The 21,491-nt window shown below is 43.0% G+C and overlaps 1 protein-coding gene across 2 annotated transcripts in view; it reads left to right on the forward strand.

Annotated features, from left to right (window-relative positions):
• Positions 1–21,491, forward strand: part of LOC107217405 (regulating synaptic membrane exocytosis protein 1) — a 1,749,170-nt gene that overhangs the window by 1,252,733 nt on the left and 474,946 nt on the right. The window lies entirely within an intron of this gene.

Consider the following 21,491-nt stretch of genomic DNA (forward strand, 5'->3'; position numbering starts at 1 on the left):
CGACATCATTCCTTGCTGCATCGAAACTCTTCCTCAATCTCGACAGCTGCTAACAGCGGCACATCTCAAGTTCAGGCTACAGTAGCGCAACCTGCAGTGCAGAACGCACCGATCTCGAATAGCGCCTCTCAGGTGAGCAACCACTCAGCTCAGCCTACAATGATCAAGCGCTCTCCAGTTCTTCTCGCCACAGTGCAATTGATCGCCTCAAATCCGGAGACTGGAGAAAGAATCATCGCTCGCGCTCTACTCGATCAAGGATCCGAAAGTTCATTCGTCACGGAGTCGCTAGCGCAACAATTGCGACTACGTCGGCATGAAGCAACGATACCGATCATTGGCGTCGGAGCTCATCAATCGGCAGTGACTCGCGGCATCGCGACATTGCAACTCCAATCTCGTGCTCACACCTCGTTCTCGTGTCAGGTGGAGGCACTCGTGCTTCCACGACTCACATCGTACCTACCCTCATTTCGACTTTTCGTCGAAGACTGGCCTCATCTACGAGGACTCAACCTCGCGGATCCAAGCTTTGCACATCCCAGACAAATCGACGTAATTTTCGGAACTGACATCTACAGCAACATCATTGGTCAAGGAGTTCGGAGAGGAGCACCAGGAACACCAATCGCGCAAGAAACTCAGTTCGGTTGGGTCCTCTCCGGCTGCGTTTCAGCGGAAGCAGCAAGCCCCTCGTCCGGCGCAGTCCATGGCTTCCAATGCTCCCTCGATCACGAACTGCTCGATCTCGTGCAGCAGTTTTGGAAGCAGGAAGAAGTGTCGAAACCTTTGGCACTAACTTCCGAAGAAGAGCGTTGTGAGCAACACTTTCGCGAAACGGTTTCTCGAACTACGTCCGGTCATTACGTAGTTCGGCTGCCGCTCAAGGACAATTCGGTAGAGCTCGGCAACTCGCGGAATCCCGCGCATCAAATGCTCCTTCGTTTGGAGAAACGGTTCGGTAGCGACGCGAAACTCAAGGAGGCTTACTCGAGCTTCCTTCGTGAATATCGTGAACTCGGGCACATGCGTCGCGCTATCAATACACCTGAAGACAATTCCCGCGTGTTTTATCTTCCCCATCACGGTGTAGTTCGCGACAGCAGTTCAACAACAAAGTTGCGTGTCGTGTTCAACGGGTCTCAAAGAACCAACCTCGGACTCTCTCATAATGACAATCTCCTCGTCGGTCCAAAAGTGCAAACCGACCTCGCGGACGTTCTCTTACGATGGCGACAATATCCAGTCGCGTTCTCATCAGACATCGTCAAGATGTACCGACAAATTTTGGTCCACAATGATGACCAAGATTTTCAGCGAATCCTCTGGAGGGAAGAACCAGAGCTACCGATTGAAAAATATCAACTGACTACGGTAACGTATGGTCTTGCAAGCGCTCCGTATCTCGCGATCCGTGTTCTTCATCAACTCGTTCAGGACGAAGGTAAGCAGTATCCCTTTGCGAGCCACGTCATTCTCGAGAACACGTACGTCGACGACATCCTCTCAGGAGCAGAGGACGTTGATCAAGGTCGCGAGAAAATCAACGAACTCAATCAATTGCTCAAGGCGGGCGGCTTTGAACTTCAAAAGTGGACTTCAAGCCACTCAGAAACTCTCGTTGACATTTCTCGAAGCCATCAAGAGATCGCGATGCATCTGAATCTCGATCAAAGTCCATTCTGTCGGGCTCTCGGTCTTGCGTGGAGACCAGACATCGACGCGTTCGCGTTCTCTCCGCAAATTTATCAAACTCGGGACAATTTCACGAAACGAAAAGTTCTTTCACAAACCGCGCAGCTCTTTGATCCTCTCGGATGGCTCTCGCCGATCACGATCAGAGCCAAAATCTTTATGCAGGAATTGTGGGCACTCGGTTTCGACTGGGACGAGCCGCTCTCAGCTTCATTGTCCTCGCGATGGATCGAGTTTCTACAAGATCTTCAAGGCATCTCAGCTATCACCATCCCACGATGGATCGGGTCAAGTTCAGCATCTCTCGGGATAGAGATCCACGGTTTCGCGGACGCCTCTCAAAGTGCATTAGGCGCAGTGATCTACGCGCGAACGTATATCAACACTCACGAAGTGCGCGTTTCACTAGTGTGCGCGAAAACTAAAGTAGCGCCGCTAAAGAAGGTGACAATTCCTCGTCTCGAACTCTGTGCTGCGAATCTTCTCGTCCGGTTGATGCGTCATGTGGAAAAGACTCTTAATTTCGAAAACACCCCGGTTTATCTGTGGACGGATTCCACAGTCGCGCTCGCGTGGATCAAAAGCCACCCATCGCGGTGGAAGGAATTCGTTTGTAATCGCGTAACGGAAATCCAAGAGTTCGCGCGAGCTCGTTGGTATCACATCTCGGGTCTTGAAAACCCCGCTGATCTTGCGTCTCGTGGTGCATCTTCGGAGCAACTCCAAAAATCAGAACTTTGGACCTTTGGACCATCCTGGCTCTCGAAGCCTTCTGTCAATTGGCCATCCTCATCTCCGCGACCGGAAGAAAACGTTTATCTCGAGGAAAGAAAAGGGCTGTCGACGCACATCGCAACAGCTAAGCCGCTACAAATCTGGGATCTCGTCGATCGCTACTCAAAACTATCGACTCTCCTCAAAGTCACATCATTGTGTAAACGCGCAGCAAATCGGTTCCTCGCAAAGACGGCATCGAATCGTGTTAACACGTCTATCACTGTCGGACCGATCTCTACTCTCGAATTGAGCGACGCCCAACTGTTTTGGACCAAGGTGACCCAGCAGGCGTACTTTGCAGAAGAAATTCGCCAAATCGAGACCAGCTCAAGTCTCACTCGAAGTCATCCACTATCGCGACTCACGCCGTTCATCGATTCGAACGGATTCCTCAGAGTCGGTGGTCGACTGAATCACTCATTGCTTTCGTATGACGAAAAGCACCCGTTCATCTTGCCTCGCGAAACATCGTACTCCACATTGATCATCGATCATCATCATCGGTTGACGCTCCACGGAGGTCCGCAACTCACTCTCGCTACAATCCGACAGCGGTACTGGATCCTGGGAGGAAGAGTACCGATCCGCATGTTCATACATCGTTGCGTTCCTTGTGCGCGTCATCGCGCCACCCTCAGCAGCCAACAGATGGGCCAACTCCCTCAGTCTCGAGTCACGCAATCAAGGCCGTTTCTTCACTCTGGCGTTGACTACGCTGGTCCATTCTCGATTCGAGCCTCTCGCGGAAGAGGAGCGAAATCATGCAAGGGATATATCGTTATCTTCATCTGCTTCACGACCTCGGCTGTGCATCTCGAGCTAGTTTCGGACTACACGACGGAGGCATTCATCGCGGCGTACAAACGCTTCACATCTCGACGAGGAATTTGTGCCTCAATCGCAAGCGATTGTGGAACGAATCTCGTCGGCGCAGACTCAGAACTTCGCCGTCTTCTCGCTGCATCGTCAAAGGAGTTCTCAGAAATCGCAAACATCCTCGCATCACACGGAACCCAGTGGCGGTTCAATCCCCCTTCCGCGCCTCATTTCGGTGGAAAATGGGAAGCCGGAGTGAAATCAGTCAAATTTCACCTCAAACGAGTCATCGGAGAAGCTACTCAAACGTTCGAGCAATTCGCGACGTTCCTCACGCAAGTAGAAGCCACGCTTAATTCTCGACCTCTTTGCGCTATCTCGGACGATCCACGGGATTCAAGTGCCTTGACTCCAGGACACTTTCTCGTCGGCTCAGCATTGAACACAATTCCTGAGCCGACACTCATCGAGGTGCCAGCTCAACGGCTATCGTATTGGCAACACTCGCATCAAATGCTGGAGCATTTTTGGAAACGGTGGAGTACGGAGTATCTTTAGTCCTTCCAAAACCTCTCGAAATGGCAGACTCATCACGGGAACATCAAAATCGGATCCATCGTTCCCGTAAAAAACGAAAATCTACCTCCATCTGTGTGGCCCCTCGCGAGAGTGATCGAAGTGCATCCGGGAACCGACGGTCTCGTTCGCGTTGTGACCGTTAAAACGAAATCCTCTGTGTTAAAACGTCCTATCGTGAAATTGTGTGTGCTTTCAGTGTCCTCTTAAGACAATTATTGACTCTAAGAATGAATAACGCACGGCGGGCGGCATAATCTAATTTCGCGATCGTTACCGATAGCGAAGCGGGCGGTATGTTTCGGCAAGGTATCGAATAGTTAAATGTGTTTCTCGCGACACTCAAAATCGTCCTCGTACATTTACGCACACTCGCGTGCAATGTTTACTTGCCGTCTATGCGTCAAATCTCGCCGCTTGCCCGTGTCGCGACTCAAAACCCATCAGCTGTATCTCATGTATTGTCTACTATCTCGAAATCATGTATGTGTATAATCTATGTGTTCTTTCGCTCTGTAGAATCTTCACTCTCTGTAACGTTCTCTTGCGATACGGTTTGTATCGCCTCATCAAAATCAACAAAAATCTAGTTTATCGGCATTCATTATCTCTCCCCATCTCAACATCACTTTCGTTTCATTCACACTCGTTCTCATCACTAATTCGCGGATCCCACGTCGATGATCCATATCTTTTTGCCATCTCTCTAAACAAGGACCAACTAGAGGACAAGTGCCAACAGGAACCCACGTATGTTCAGTTTCACAGGGGCTACCACAGTGTGCTGTAATAAAATTTGGAGAAACAAAGCAAGGAGTTGCCCTCATGATCGATACAGGTGCATCGATAAACCTCATAAAACGAAAGGTTATTTATCCATCGGATGAACAAATTTGTGCAATTATCCAACGCAAAAATTCCTTCAAGACAGGCAAAGCACTAAATTCCGCGAATGAAATTGCTGTACTCACTGATATGAGACTAAAGGACGAATTTGTCATAATACCAGACGATTATCTACCTGACGAAGAAGATGGAATCATGGGAAACCCGTTCATGAGGAGACGAGATTTCCAGTTGAACGCCTCGACGCTCAGACTAAAGAATAAGACACACCACCCTAGCAGCGACCGAAAAATTCGATTTAAATTACATTCGGTGAACAAAATCACCATCGATACCGACGAAAAGAATCTCGATCTCATGTTACGCATGGTCTATGAAGACGGAATGTCTATGGAAAATATGCCGGTGCAGATTGTACACACGAACAATCATGGTACTGCTTATGGAATCATCACCACCGCTGAAGACGAAGATATCGAGCTCGGACTGGAGAACGTCCAAGTCCACCGAGTGAAAAGTATGTCAACCTCGGGTGTATGGCTACAGCCACGTGATGAAAAAAAGCAGGCACTCCAACATACCGTTGACTTGAAACACCTACACGAAGAGTACCAGACATAAATTTGTAGTATTCTTCAGGATTTCAGCAACATCTTTGCCTTACAGGAGGAAGACATTGTCAATGGAACTTCAATGACTGATCATCCTATCGATTTGTCAGATCCTCAACGCATTGTAAATATGAAAAGTTTCCGTGCTCCACGGCTGCACCAGCAGGTTGTCAAAGAGAGAGTAGAGAAAATGTTGAAACAAGGAATAATAACGGAATCCGAGACACCATACAACTCGCCAGTTTGGCGTGTACCCAAAAAACCAGGCCCCGACGGAAAACCCAAGTATAGAATTGTGATCGATTTCAGGAAGATTATTGAACTTACCGTTCACGATTCTTATCCGATACCGATAATCGAGGATTTACTCGACCACATGGAAAGGGCCAAGTTCTTTACTACTGTCGACATGGCCGCAGGCTTCCACCAGATCTACATGGCTGCTGACTATAAGAAATATACTGCCTTCTGTACCCCCGACGGGCATTTTGAATACCAACGAATGCCTATCGGATTACAAAACGCTCCTGCGACCTTCCAACGCATGATGAACGACGCACTGAGAGAATTGAATCAGTAGATCTGTTGCGTCTATATTGATGACATAATAATTTTGGCGAAACGGAGAAAGAACACCATCGAAATGTAAGAACCGTATTTCAGCGTTTGAGACAATATAACCTGAAACTCCAACCAGAGAAGTGCACCTTCATGAAAACTGAAGTGAGATACCTCGGATATGTCATCACTGACGAAGGAAGCAAACCAGATCAGGAGAAGACCAGAGCGATTCAACAATTACCCGTTCCAGTCAACGTTAAGACAATTCGATCCTTCCTTGGTTTGACGGAATATTACCCAAAGTTTATACAAAACTATTCGATGTTAGCGAAACCATTAGCAAGGTTAACAAGAAAGGACACCCCATGGGATTGGTCAGCAGCCTGCCAAGAAGCCTTCAAGACCCTGAAAAAAAATTGGTCACGCCACCGATACTTGTGAGATCAGACCCATCTAAACAATACGTCGTAACCACCGACGCGTCAAACGATGGAATCAAAGCCGTACTATCTTAAGACGGCCACCCCATATACTTCTTATCTCGAACCTTGAATGATGCGGAAAAGAATCACAGCACGACAGAGAAGGAGATGCTTGCTGTTGTGTCGTCCGTCAAGAGACTAAGAGTGTATTTGCTTAATACACCGGATAAACCCTTCATCATCCGCACCGATCATCGTGCACTCGTATAGCTGAAAAATTGCGTAGACCCCAGTCAACGCCTGTTGCGTTGGAGATTGAGGTTGGAGGAATAATCATTCCTGATAGAACATGTTTCGGGAAAAAGAAATGTAGTAGCGGATGAGTTGTCTGGAGTCTTTTGCACAAAGGAAGAAATTTTTGAAAAACTCACCGAATTGGAAAAGGGACTTCACGAAGTCATACCCATTGATAGGAATCCCTAGTGGGTCCACCATATTGCCGCATGCCACATTGACATCGAGAGATTGTTACTTACAACAGGCAGAGCGAAATCTCACATCAAACTCGTTCCCAACTGTAATCGAAAAGGGGAGGACGGCAGATGGGTAAAGATCACCTTTGAAGATAATGATGCCTCCGACAACACCCTGATTATACCAAAAAATCAGACTGATAGACATGAGAAACTCAAAAATTACATTCACCCGAAAAGGTATGAAAAGATATACTTCTGGATTGACCCTAGGAAAATCACCGAAGAAGAAACCAATTCGATTATCGGAGATCTTAAGAGGATACGTCAGGATTCAGGTGCAGACATATCATTTTGCTTGACAGGAAAGGACGTGCCTAACAAACAGCAACAGAGAGAAATCATGGCCAGCACTCACGACGACATCAATGGACACTTCGGCTTAGCAAAAACGATCGACCGAGTGAAAGAAACGGCCGTATGGTCACGTATGGAGAATGATATCAATACCTTAATCCCGGCATGCCCCACGTGTCAGATGTATGAAAACGAAAGGATACAAATGAAATCACCAGCTATTTTTTTCGAAACCTTCGCTGAAAAACCTAATGATCAAATTTCAATAGATATCGTCGGACCTCTGGTCGAATCTTAGAATAAACACCGATATATGCTCACGATGCAGGATTCAATACCTAAATTTATTAAATGTGCCCCACTTACGAACAAAACCGCGACAGAGGTTATCAAAGCTCAGTCAGAGTACTGGATAGGTAACTTCGGGTACCCCAAAGTAATTTCGACGGACATGGGAAAGAAATTCTGTAACGAGCTGACCGATTCCTTTTTCGAACGCTATAATATCAAACATATCACCACGACTGCATATCACCCGCAGTCGAACGGCTCTATAGAACGGATGCATAGTGTCTTAAAAGACTATATTCGAACTGCCTGCAAAGAGAGAGTACACACTTGGGACAAGGTTTTAACAGAAATGGCACGTGCCTACAACACTTCCGTTCATCAATCAACGGGTGAAACGCCTCACAACCTCATGTTTTGTCATGAAGCTAACAATCATGACGGTTTCCGCAAAAACCGATTGGAAACCGTGATTCATAAGAAAATGCTGTGAATACGAAAATGGGAGGAACGGTTCGAAAAAGCCATGGTCAGGCTTATCAAATTCAGAGAGAAAAACCAAAAACAAGTGGACCAAGGAACACGACGACAAACTCCTTTATATCAAGTGGGAGATAAAGTAATGATCAAGAATCATACGCGACAGAACGCCTTGGAAAGGATTTGGAATGGACCATTCGTCGTCGTCGAGATCAACGAACAAAAAGGAAATATCACTTACAAGAAAACCGCGGATGATTCCACAGCGTCTTATTGAAAGACCCATCTGAATAATACCAAACCGTACTACGAATACGACACCGGACTAAGGGAAAACGATCCAATCCCTAGAATTGAACTCAAACGGGTTCAGGGTAACGATTGGATCTCCACGGAATAGAGTCTTAGTTTCTTTTGTTATAGGTGTAGCAGTCTGTCCCTAGCCTACTTCGATGTCTCAGTTATCAATGGGACTTTACTCCAGGAGGAAGTGGGCAAAGTAAACATGTACCAGGAAAGATGGAAGATATTCCAATCCATTGACGCAAGTGGGTTCACCAAACCATTACTCGACATTCACGACAAACTCGGAGGCCTCCAGACGATACGGGATACCTATCTGGATCACTGGAATCCTGGTCAGCGATCCCTCGCCCAGTCCGCCCTGGACGCTATAGATTTAGAATTTGCCCGTGCCTCGTCAGACAAGACTATTTTGGAAGTCATTTCAGACTTGGGTGCGCTTATTCTTTGAATGACGCGCCGCCCCTGTTAATTAAGTGAATCTCAATCCCACGGAACCAAAACAAGTACTCCGAAAGCGCGCGCGTCGAGCGATGTTACTTACGAAGCCTCACGCGAAGTTGAGGTAGTATTTGGAAAACATATCCTTCTGACGGGTCTGGCAAATGAAATGTTTCCCCTAAGGAAATCTTATCTCTCGTCGAACCTCAGATCGAAAAGAGAATGGTTGAACTTTTTGGGAACAATCCAAAAATCAATCTATGGAACGGCTGACGCGGATTATTTGCAAATGATTAATGGGAATCTAGCCTCACTAATAAATGTAATGGACACTCTAAATCTTGTTGTAACAAAGTCCTTGCACATCAATCAAGTCCAAATTAACATCTTGAATACAAATCAGCTCAAACTTGAATACTCTTTTTAAACTGTATGGGGACAATCGGAATCATTAAAAATAAAAGGTAACGAAACGCTTACTCATCAGGAATACATGGAAGCTATAACTCTAAGTTTATTCGAAATAAGGAACGGCAACGACCAATCGATTTGGTAATGACTGCAATCCAATTAGGAAGGCATGGTATTGTAACGTTTTGGACGTTACGTTAATAAAATATGGATCCGCGAGTTTACTTATCAAGTCAAAGAAATCAAGAGCGTGAATGAAATATCGTGAAAATGCTTTCAATGCGTAATATGTGTTTCTCGTTGAAAGTCTGAAACAAGACTGTTTTTACAATAATGTTGGTTGGCGCAGCAACCTTATTCTTTTTAAAGACATAAGAGGTTTATAAACGTCTTTTATCTATGCTGACTACTAGATCATTAAAGAGGGGGCAAAACGGGTGATTTCACCCTTTGTAACACTACTCCCCCCCGAGGAAAAGAGTCGTCCCGACTCGGGAAAGATAAAACAATTATAAAAGTAGTCCAGTAGTCAGTGCTCAAAGGTGAGTTGGAGCTGTGGCTCTAAAAATTTAAGAACTCCCCTTCTTACTATCTGGCATTTGCCCACAGTCTCAAGGTAAACCACAGAAAACCTTGAGTAGATAGTTGAGCGTTAAATAATTCCAAAAATTTATGTGCCTTGTTTTTACAAAGGTAAGTGTTATTAAGTGTTATGTATCTTCATGAAGGATTGTCCGAACGAAACAGGTTCGGGTGGAATCATCGAGGCAGGAACCGCAAATTCCGGGACCAAACAGGATAAAGGCAGATTCCTTTTTGAAAATTCACACAGGAAACAGGGAAATAGATGGGTGACTGATCTCAGTCTTCTTTAGAAACAGCACACCCTAGAGTTTTGGAAGGACAAATGTGAGTGATGGTATAACTAATCAAATTCACTAAGTGAATTTGGGAAAATGCACGAATAAAATAAATTGAATATGTATTCAAAAGAAAAGAAACGATCTTATCTGAATCATTTCCGTGTATTTCTTCAAAATAAAGCCACCAGTCATCCTCAGAAATCGGGGAAAGATTGGATGGGAAAAGGCTGTGTCAAGTAACCTGAAAAAGTACTCACAAAAACTGACACTTAAGGTTAATAAAATGTGAAAATCAAGCAATCACTCATTGACCTCGAAAAATAATCGTGGCTCTTTTCACATTAATAAACCAAAGCCTATCTGACACAAAACTTGATTCAAAAGAAGAAGTTTCTAGAAAGAAACAATCGAAGAAAACAAATTTCAAATTGATTAGCAACTCAGAAATAACAAATCATTATAAGAAAAGTAGTCATTGAAGACAGTTCTTTTCCGACTCTAAAAATGGATACAAAAGAGCACACCTACATAAATGCGGCAATGTTGGCCAAGGGATTCCTTCACGAGAACGCAGGAGAACTCAGCGAAATGGAAACTTTAAATTATTTTAACTCTCTGTGGAGAGAAACGTCCTGCGGTCAACTAAACGCAGTTTCTGAAAAAGGGAAAAGCGGCTACCTATGTCAAAGCTGCTTTGACTCACAGTGAGTACATCATATCGAGTAACACAAATAAATTATAAGAAAATAATTTTTGTTTCAATCATTTCTTTAGCTCTAAACCCGAATTTCTTCAACACGAAGTCTCCCTTCATTCAACCTTCTTAAAAAAAAAGCGCTATGTCGCTTGTGCAAACAAAGTCTTTACGACATAGTGAAAAAGGCAGAAGGATGCGAGGGATGTGACGATGTAAAAGAAGAATTGAAGAAAATTTTAAATATTGCTCGTTATTTCCCTTTAATGTAATTTAATTTCAAAAATTAAGTTTTAGTTAATATAGTTTTTTGTTAACCAAAATTTTTTTTTTTTTTAAGAATAAAATTCTTTCAGTATTAAATTCAAAGGTTTAACTTTGTCCGTGTGTCATTGCAAGACAGAAACTAGAATAAACTTGGTCGGCTGTGGATTCTGCATTGATAACCAAAACAGGAGCCGACAAAGAAGAAAAGATTTGTTTCACTAGCCAATCTTCATGAACCTCATGAGTAGTTCTGAGTAGCTCTGAAGAAATACTCGATTCTTCCTCACGAGAACGGGAACTAACTCGAGCAAAAGAAGTTTCTGGGGAAACTCGCAAATAAACAATCAAATCTACTCTGAGCTCAGACGAGCGAATGAGAAGATCAAAATTTTTCGTCAATAAATGAGATTCGAAGTCGCGAAAATTACCTAACCTTCGACGAGCTTCTACAAAACAATTGCTACTGTATATCGATCTTTCCATCACCTTTACAGGTAATGAAGTCATCTGCAGATGTCTATCTAACATAACCATTTGAGCGAAATGCTGAAAATAATAGCAATAACGATCTGGGTCTTGATACATCAAATCTAGAAGATTAATTCCAGCTACATCTCGATATTCCTCAAGAGGTTCTAAAAGTGTACAGACCTGGCGATCTGCTAAAAACCTCTTGGTGAAAGTTGTTTTTCCGCATCCGATATTTCCTTCAATAATAATCGTAAGCGGTCGAGTTTTACTCAAATGAATTCCGAAAGGTAAATTCTTCTTCCAATCGATGACCGACTGTAAAGAAGGCCAAATCGATCACAGTCGTCAAGGGTGCTCGTTTGAAGATCTAACCTCGAAGGATGTTCCTGGTCTTGGAGAGACTGTTCCAGGTTGATCCTCTTCAAGAGGAGCAAGACGATCCAAGTGAACCACTTTCTGACGCGAATGAGGAGATCTTCGGATTCTATAAACAACATCATTTATCCGGTTAACCACTAAGTAAGGGCCTTCCCAATTTCTTTGTAGCTTTGGACATCGTCCTTTCTGTCTTCGAGGTTGAAAGAGCCAAACAGAATCTCCAGGATTAAATTTCAAACCTCTGGCTCGAATATCATAACGAGTTTTCAATTCATCTGAAGCCATAGAAATTCTATTCCTAGCAAAGTGATGAATTTCTTCTAAGCGTTGTTGTAATAAAAAGGCATAATCTGTTTGATGTTGTCTTTGCACAGGAACAGGGCCTTTCTCTAAATCTGACGGAAGTTGAAGATTTCTTCCAGTAAGCATGAGGACTGGCTTCTGCTTCGTCGTCTCATGAATCGCAGATCTGTAAGATAAGAGGAAGAAAGGGATCCAGGAGTCCCAGTCTCTCTGATTCTGCTCTACAAAGGACGACAAATATTGTAGCAAAGTCTGATTCAGACGCTCTATCATGCCGTCAGATTGCGGATGCAAAGGAGTTGTACGAGTTTTTCTAACGCCTAAAATCTGAGTAACCTCTTTCTTTGAGGTTGACTCAAAATTTCGGCCTTGATCAGTATGAAGTTCTAGAGGAACTCCGTGTCTACAAATAAATTCTTTAACGAATGCCTGTGCTACAGTAGAGGCTTCTTGATCAGCGAGAGGAACCACTTCTGGCCACTTAGTAAAATAATCAGCAATAACCAAAGCATATTTATTTCCAGAATGGGTTATCGGGAGAGGTCCAAGAATATCCATTGCTATCCTTTCAAATGGAGCTCCCACGTTGTAAATTTGAAGAGAGCTTTGTCCCTTCGCTCGAGGTCCTTTCTTTGCTGTGCAGATTCGACATCTTCGACACCATTCTTCAACGTCCATCCGGCAACGGGGCCAAAAGTAGAAGTTGCGAATTCTGCCCAGAGTTTTATTTGACGCGAAGTGTCCGCCTGCAGGAGAATCATGATGAAGAGCAAGAATCTCTGGAACTCGTGACCTGGGAACCAAAAGTGGCCACCTGATTTCTTTCAAGTCTGCAGATTCCCATTTTCGGTATGAAATTCCATCAATTAAAAGAATAGAGTCCCATTGAGCCCAATAAATTTTCAAATCTGGCTCGGCTAAAGATATATCCTGCTAGTCTGGGCGAGTTTCTGCTTCTTTCCAAGACTTCACTTGATTCAAAGTGTCGTCTTCTTATTGCGATTTTCTCCATTCCTCCTGGTTATTTTCGAAAGAAATCTTCCGTATTATAAGAGAGGGGTCACGATTTTGTTCTAATCGTGCACACTGTTTACACTCTGGCATTTCCTCGCAGGGTCTTTGAAAGAGAGCATCGGCGTTTCCATGATGAATTCCTGCTCGATGACGAATATCAAAATCGTACTGACCGAGCCTTTCTAACCATCTAGTTACCTGACCTTCAGGAGATTTGAACGAAAGTAGCCACCTGAGAGAAGCATGATCTGTACGTATCAAAAATCTCCTGCCGTACAAATAATGGTGAAAATGTACTACGGTCTTAACAACAGCTAAAAGCTCTCTACGAGTGACACAATAATTCCTCTCGGTTTTACTCAAAACTCTGCTGAAATAGCTTATCACTCTCTCTTGACCTCCCTGAATTTGTGACAGAACCCCGCCTATTCCTGAAAGAGATGCATTCGTATATAAAATAAAAGGAATTTCGACCTGTGGATAAGCTAAAATCGGCGAAGAAATAAGATTTTCTTTTAATTTCTTGAAAGCCTCTTCGCATTCCGGGGTCCAGTCAAAAGGAATCTTGATTCCGGTCAAGTGATGGAGAGGTTTAGCTATACTAGCGAAACGTTTTACAAATCTTCTGTAGTACGTACAAAGGCCTGAAAAGCTTTGAATTTGTTCTTTATTCTTAGGTGTCGGCCAAGAAGAAACCTTCTCTATTTTGGATGGGTCGGTCTTCATACCTTGTGCTGAAACAATATGTCCAAGGAAGCCTACTTCTTTCTGGAACAGATGGCATTTTTTCGGGCTCATTTTCAGACCTGCTTGCTTCAGCCTAGCGAAAACTTGTCTGAGATTTTGAACTTCTACTTCAAAGTTCTTGCCAAAAACGATTATATCGTCTAAATAAACGAGGCATATTTTGCCCGTGAGCCCATGGAGAACAGCCTCCATCATTCGTTCAAAGGTAGCCGGGGCATTACTCAAACCAAACGGCATAACCTTGAACTGCCATAATCCTCCTAAACCCGTAACAAAAGCTGTTTTTTCTTTATCTAGAGGATCCATTTCGACCTGCCAGTATCCACTCTGAAGATCTATGGTGCTGAACCAAGTTGCACCAGCTATCAGGTCGAGTGTCTCGTCAATTCTGGGTAGAGGGTAAGAATCTTTCTTCGTTATATCGTTCAGCTTCCTGTAATCGATACAAAATCGTTTGGATCCGTGCTTTTTGTTAACAAGGACGATTGGTGAGGCCCAGGGACTAGACGATGGTTCAATAACATCGTTCTTTAGCATGTCTTCCACAAGCTTCTTCACCCCTTCTCGAGCGTTGAGAGCAAGTCTTCGAGGAGCTTGTTTTATTGGTGAACTCTCTCCGACGTCGATCTTGTGCTTGACAGAAGTACATCGGCCCTTATCACCACTATCTTTGGCGAAAGAATCTATAAATTCTAGCAAAAGAGATTTAAACGATTCTTCCTGAGCTAAATTTAACGAAATCGAAGATTTCTCAACAAGGCTCTGTGAATGTAAAGGAAAATGTTGTTGCAAATCATCCTCCGAAAGTTCTATTTCTATAAAGAGTTATTTCGCGATTGTTTGAAGCTAGTGAATTTCTCTTAGTCGAGATAATACGGTTATGAGCTGTAAGAAAGTCTATTCCCAAAATACCTTCATCCTCTATATCTGCTATAAAAACCTTATGTGGAGAGTCGATACATCCAAATAGGTTAATTTGGACAGTAGCCTGTCTCAAAACCGGGGTCGTCTCTCCAGTGGCTGTTCGCAGAGAAAAAGAGGGAACAATCTGGTCATCGGATTTAAAGAGATCCGATCGAACTACGGTTACTTCCGCGCCCGTGTCTATTACCCATAGACAATCGACGCCATTAACAGTACCACGCGCGTAAAGACCAGACTGTCGTAGACTTCTAATTAAAAACTGGTCTCTAAGAGGGCTTTCACTTCTAACAATCTGCGATGATTTTCGCCCTGACAAATCATCTGAAATTAGTTTTTTGGGTGAGTTTCTGTTGAAGAACTCGATTGAGGATTTGCTTCCCTTATTTCTATATTTTTCTTACGCCAGTTATAAGAGTTTGAATTCGAGCCTTGCATCGGTTCTCTACTAATTTTTTTAATTAGAAAACAATGATTGGCGTCGTGACCTATTTTTTTACAAAATATACAGGTTAAGCCGGTTTGACTCGTCATGACCGCGTTCTTATTTACACGCTTGTTTTGCTGGTTTTGAAAAGAACCTCGATTTCTTGGTTTAAAATTACTATTGTTATTTTTATTTCTATAATTTTGAGGTTTTGATTCCTCCGAGAGTTCAAAACTTCGTCTTTCTGAGGTGCTTTCGGACACCTCAATCCGACGAAGCTTGCTCAGCCCAAAATATTGTTTCCTCATTGCCTCCACCTCAAGGGCTTTGACCGTTGCCTCCCTCAGAGAAGTGAGGCCCGATGTTCCAACGGCCATTTCAATTTCTGGATCACTAATTGCATTTGAAAAGGCTTGAGTCGCTAATAAATTACGAGACGGCTCGTGATCTGGCAATGCTACACGTGAAAGCCGTTCTATATCCTGGCTAAGAGACGCGAGGTCTTCGTCTCGTCCTTGTCTGTAATTGAGCCGTGTACAGTTTCGTCAAGTGGTCATTTCCGTATCTCAACTTTAGTGCAGAGCTAAGTTTCTCATAATCAGAAATTTCTCCTTCAGACAATGCCGTTAAAACATTCAGAGCCGGCGTCCGAAGACAAGAGGCAAGGCTGTGGGCCCTCATGGCGGAGTCCCACTGATTATGCTTTGAAATAGTGTTAAATTGACGTTCATACTCTGCCCATGGAATCTTTCCATCAAAAATTGGCAGTTTCAAAGGACAAAAGGGTTTCTCATAAATCTGAGAAGTAACCCCAGGAAGTCTTGAATTATTCAATTGACTCAAATGAGAGTATTGAGGCTGAACCTGAGACAGAGGCTCGGAAAAATCAACCTCATTATTTACTCTGTTTCTACAAACTGGGGATTCAACTACTCCCCTAATAAATGGCACAGACCTTGAATCTCGAACATCCTGGATTCGTCCTGGATGTCGGATCTCTTGAACAACGAGAACAGGAACAGGTGAGGGAACAGGAGAGGGAACAGGAGTAGCGACTCTAGAACCCTGCGGTGTAACAGCCGGTCCTCCAGTGCCACTCATTTGATGAACGGATTGAAGGGCCGCCACAGTCGTCCAAAGAAGATCCTGCAGATTAGTTTCTGAACGCTCTCGAGCTTCCCCTTCTCGCCTCCGTTGTTCCTGTTGCTCTTGAAGCAGCTGGATTAGTTGTTGCTGTTGTCGAGCAGCAGCTTCTTGTTGTTGTCTTGCCGCTTCTTGATGTTGGCTCATAATCTTTAGTAGGTCGATTTGTGAGACTGAGACCATCGTAGAGACAGGTGAAGAGACCACTGAAGGTGCACAAATTGTCTCGGGAACCCGCGGATTTCCGGTGATGGAATGTTCTTCTCCGCCACTTTCCCGACGACGAGAGCGTGTCAAACGACCGTTGCTCATTGTTTATTACCCGCACTGAATCGACTTAATTAAAAAGAAACTCATGATCCCGCTTCTAACACCAAATGTAACGTTTTGGACGTTACGTTAATAAAATATGGATCCGCGAGTTTACTTATCAAGTCAAAGAAATCAAGAGCGTGAATAAAATATCGTGAAAATGCTTTTAATGCGTAATATGTGTTTCTCGTTTAAAGTCTGAAACAAGACTGTTTTTACAATAATGTTGGTTGGCGCAGCAACCTTATTCTTTTTAAAGACATAAGAAGTTTATAAACGTCTTTTATCTATGCTGACTACTAGATCATTAAAGAGGGGGCAAAACGGGTGATTTCACCCTTTGTAACAGTATCATAGATAATACCCTTTTTACTCCAAAGGAGCTTATGACAGCTCTTCAAGCTTTTGACGCCAATGGCAAGAAGACACGAATACCTATTAAGGAGGAGAATTACAAGAAGTTTATTGAAATAAGTGATTTAACTATAACCACAGATGAAGGCAAACTTATCTATATACTCACAGTCCCTTACTTAGAAAAAGAACCTTGGGTAATAATTCAGAATACCCCGGTACCCGTAAGAATTAATCACACTTATGTAACGCTTAACCCAACATATGCTTTGAAATTAGTACGTAAGAGTTTTATAAGAGAAGTCACATTTCCTCCACTGAAACACATAACCTATCATTTTATTGCTGATTACCGCGATGTGGGACATCGCAACGATACTATACAACTTTGTGAGAAAATAACCGATCCCATACCACGAGAATGCACCCCAAGTCATTTTCTCGTCACAGATATTGCTTATATAAGAACGCAGGGACCACAAATAATGTTACCTTCGAAGCCAATTGAGGTAACCCTAACTTGCTCTTCGATGCAGACTTTCATTATTTAAATCATCAAGCCATCCCTGATAACCACGAATCAGAGCTGTGAACTTCAAACTTTGACAATGCGAGTCAAATTAATCGTAGAATGTATGACTTTTCAATTAACAGAAATAGACGCAGATACCATTTCCCCGCTAAACAAATTTGTAACAAGCCGGGAAATTGTATTACATCACGTGATTATCTTGGATGCCCTCAAGGATCAATGACATGCCATTTTAGACCTTGAGAGTGTCCTCGCGAATAACAAAGCGACCCTTCGGGTCAACAATATATGGGCTAACTTCAAAGGTATAGGGATCCCATCAATAGATGCCATTTCTGGAACGATATCCGTCTTGTCTATTTTACTCTTGCTGTGGAAATTTAATATACCCACCTATATATTAGCGCTCACCGGATATTGTTGCCAAAGAAATCCCTCTGCTTTAGAAGTAGTAGAACGAAGGAAATTAAAACGCAAGATTGAAGAACAGGCTAAACGTAACGAAAGAGTTCTACGAGAAATCAGATGCCGCAGAGACGCGCCATTGTCTTCGTCAGGGGTTATGATAATGCTGGAACATCTGTCAAAAAACGTAACAGTTCTATATCCTCTCGTAGGAACATGCCGGGGATCATTGAAATGAGTATGAAATTCATCGTGCAGCATTGCCCGCTTGCGCGCTTGGCTTCCTTATCGGCAGCAGTGCTCAAATTACGCGATTATATGCACTTTATATGCACTGTCGCTGAGCCCGGCGAGAGGCCGAGTAGCCAGTCTCAATACTGTTTCCCGGCGTAACGCACGCCTAATTTTGCTTACACATAAATTCAATACAGCGTTAACGCCTGCACTCACGATTGTTATTATCAATTATGACGTAATTCTCTATATTTTGAATAAACGTATGAATATATATATTCGATGCATAATTCTCGCATGACAAAAATATTGAAATTTAATTATTTCAAGCACAAAGAAACCGTTTCGTTCAGCATCTACGCAGATCTGAAATGTTTACTGAAATCTACGCTCAAAAAGATGGGTGAATGAACAATTTATCAGAAGCATCTTCCGTATAGTATAGCTTACTATCTACGTTTTGCGTTTGACGATTCAATTTCTGAATTCAGAATTGATCGTAGAGTGACTTGCAATAATGGGCTGTGAATGAGTGAGAGAAATTGGCACATTCGTGAGAAGCTTATTTCAAAACTGTTGTCCCCATGAAAGCACTAAATTTGAATCGAATCAACGAATTTCATTCAACAACAGTGTGTCATGTTTGTGGAAAACCGATTACATTGACAGACGTGTCACAGCGTGATCACTGCCATTTTACGGGAAAGTACCGTGGTGCTGCTCACCGCAGCTGTAATATAAAGTACCAAGATTCGCACACTATCCTAGAGATATTCCACAATCTGTCGTGTTACGAATTGCATTATCTGATCAAAGCACCGACTACATAGTTCAAGGGCACAATACAGCTTTTACCCGTGAACAATGAAAAGTACATTTCTTTTACAAAATATGTCAAGGGGACAGATATGAAGTTTAGATTCATAGATTCGTACCGTTTCATGCCCAGTAGTCTTGAGGAATGAGCTACGTATCTCAGTGATGATCAGAAATCAATCACACGAAAATTTTATGGTAGCTCAGGTAAATTTCAGTTAATGACCAGAAAAAGAGTGTTCCCGTACAAATACATGGACAGTTGGGAGAAGCTCGAGGACAGACGTCTACTATCCAAACAACAATTTTACTTAAAATTAAATGATCGTGATATACCGGACGACGACTATGCACATGCATGTGAAGTTTGGCAAACTTCTAACGTTCAAACTTTGGTAGAGTATTCGGACTTGTATTTACAGACGGACGTGTTCTTACTAGCTGACGATTTTTAAAAATTTTCGACGGAGCTGCTGGACAACGTACAACCTGGACTCGTTACATTATCACATCGCGCCCGGTCTGTCGTTTGATGCGATGTCAAAGTTTACTGATATCGAGCTCGAGCTTCTCACCGACATAGATATGGTTATGTTTATCGAAAAAAGTATTCGTGGTGATGTGTCATAGTGCTCGAACAGATACGCAAGGGCTAACAACACGTACATTGGGGAGGCATTCGATCCTGAGGTCGAAGAATCTTATCTCATGTACTTTGACGTTGATAATTTGTACGGTGCTGCTATGAGCTTTGCTCTGCCATACAGTTCCTTCGGATGGGTATCAGACTTCGGACAATGCGACGTTCTCACCATCTCGAACGATGCGGAGTTTGGTTACATACTGGAGGTAGATTTGGAATGTCCTGAGAAACTGCATGAAATTCATGAGGATTTACCACTGTGTCCGGAGCACTATGTACCTCCGATTTTGAATAACAAACAGCCGAAATTGACGCCCACGCTACTTTCCAAGAAAAACTCCGTTGTTCACTGTAGCGTTTTGAAACAATGCTTACAATTAGGTCTGAAGTTGGTTGAAATTCACAGAGTTCTCAAACTCAGACAAACTCCGTGGCTCAAAAAAAAAAAATTGATTTGAATATCGAGTGCGGAAAAAATCTAACAACAAATTCGAAAAAAATTTTCGCAAACTGATGAACAACGCAGTTTTTGGCAGAACAATGGGAAATGTTAGGAAGTATGGAGATGTCACGCTGATCACGAAATGGGATGGAAGATACGGTGCTAGAGCTACTACAGCCAAACTCAATTTTCACAGCTGCACCGTTTTCGACAAAGATATAATTATCGTCTAAATGAGTGAGACGAAAGTCGAGTTGAATAAACCATTGTATGCAGCTTTCTTTATCATGGATCTGGCTAAAGCATATATCTAGGATTTCCATTATAATTATATTGAACGATAATTAGGCAACCGAGCAAAATTAATGTATACCGGTACTGACAGTTCAATATACCACTTCACCGTCCCCGACACATACGAACATATGAAGGAGGACTTGCATAAATTCAAGAGGTCTGATTATCCGCTTGACACCGCTTATGGAATACCTCTAGCGAACAAAAAAGTTCTCGGCTTCATGAAAGACGAGAATAATGGGGAAATAATGCTGAAATTTGTAGGTTTGGGATCAAAATTTTTCGCATTCCGAGTCTTGGGAAATAAGAAAGACAATGAACGCGCCGAAGGTGTCAAAGGATCAGCTTCGAGGAAAATAACTTTCAACGATTATTTTGAATGTGTTTTGAACCGTGAAAATTTGTGTACAAATCAGCATTCAATATTAAGTCGAAAGCACGAGGTATACACCGTAGAACAGCAGAAAGTGGCACTGAGCTGGAATGACGACAAGCGGATCGTGTTTCAAAACACAACGGACACGCTTCCCAGGGGCTACAAGCCTGCACCTCAGCTTTGTGATTACCGTATCGTCATCTATGTAGGATTTAATTTGTAACTGTACCATGATGTATAAAATATTATTATCGGTTATAAAATAAAAAGGCACATATGTTTTTACAGAAACTCATTTTTTCAATGTTACATGTCCGATTTGTTCATCCAGCTGTTGTGTGTATTGTCAAAACCTAACTATTTAACACATAGTTTTCTTTCACGCTTCTTGAGCACCTTCTTTACGAGATAGATGTCCGGATGTTCAACCTTGAGGAGCTCTTGTTCGTAGAAACCACCAGCGATGGGTTAATCTCGGTACTCGTTGAGCTTGTACATCACAGGATGAGTATTTTCCACTTGACTTGTTGTGAATATTTCAGTCGTCCAATTGAAAGTGTAACCTTTCTCGAAGACACTTTTGAATTTGCTGATCCGAACTTTGTCGCCGAATTTGAACTTCGCCGATATGGTAGGTATCGCTCGAAGCCCCCCGTACGCCTGACGTAATAACAGCCTTTTGTTCTCAACGGTGACTTTTGATGGTTCCATTCTTATGGTTCGGTGTTTGGCGTTGTTGTAAGCCAAAATCAAATCAGATGAGATGTTAAGCCACTTGTAGCTTCTTTGCATGCA

Source organism: Neodiprion lecontei, chromosome 7 (assembly GCF_021901455.1).
Source record: "Neodiprion lecontei isolate iyNeoLeco1 chromosome 7, iyNeoLeco1.1, whole genome shotgun sequence".
Classification (NCBI taxonomy): domain Eukaryota; kingdom Metazoa; phylum Arthropoda; class Insecta; order Hymenoptera; family Diprionidae; genus Neodiprion; species Neodiprion lecontei.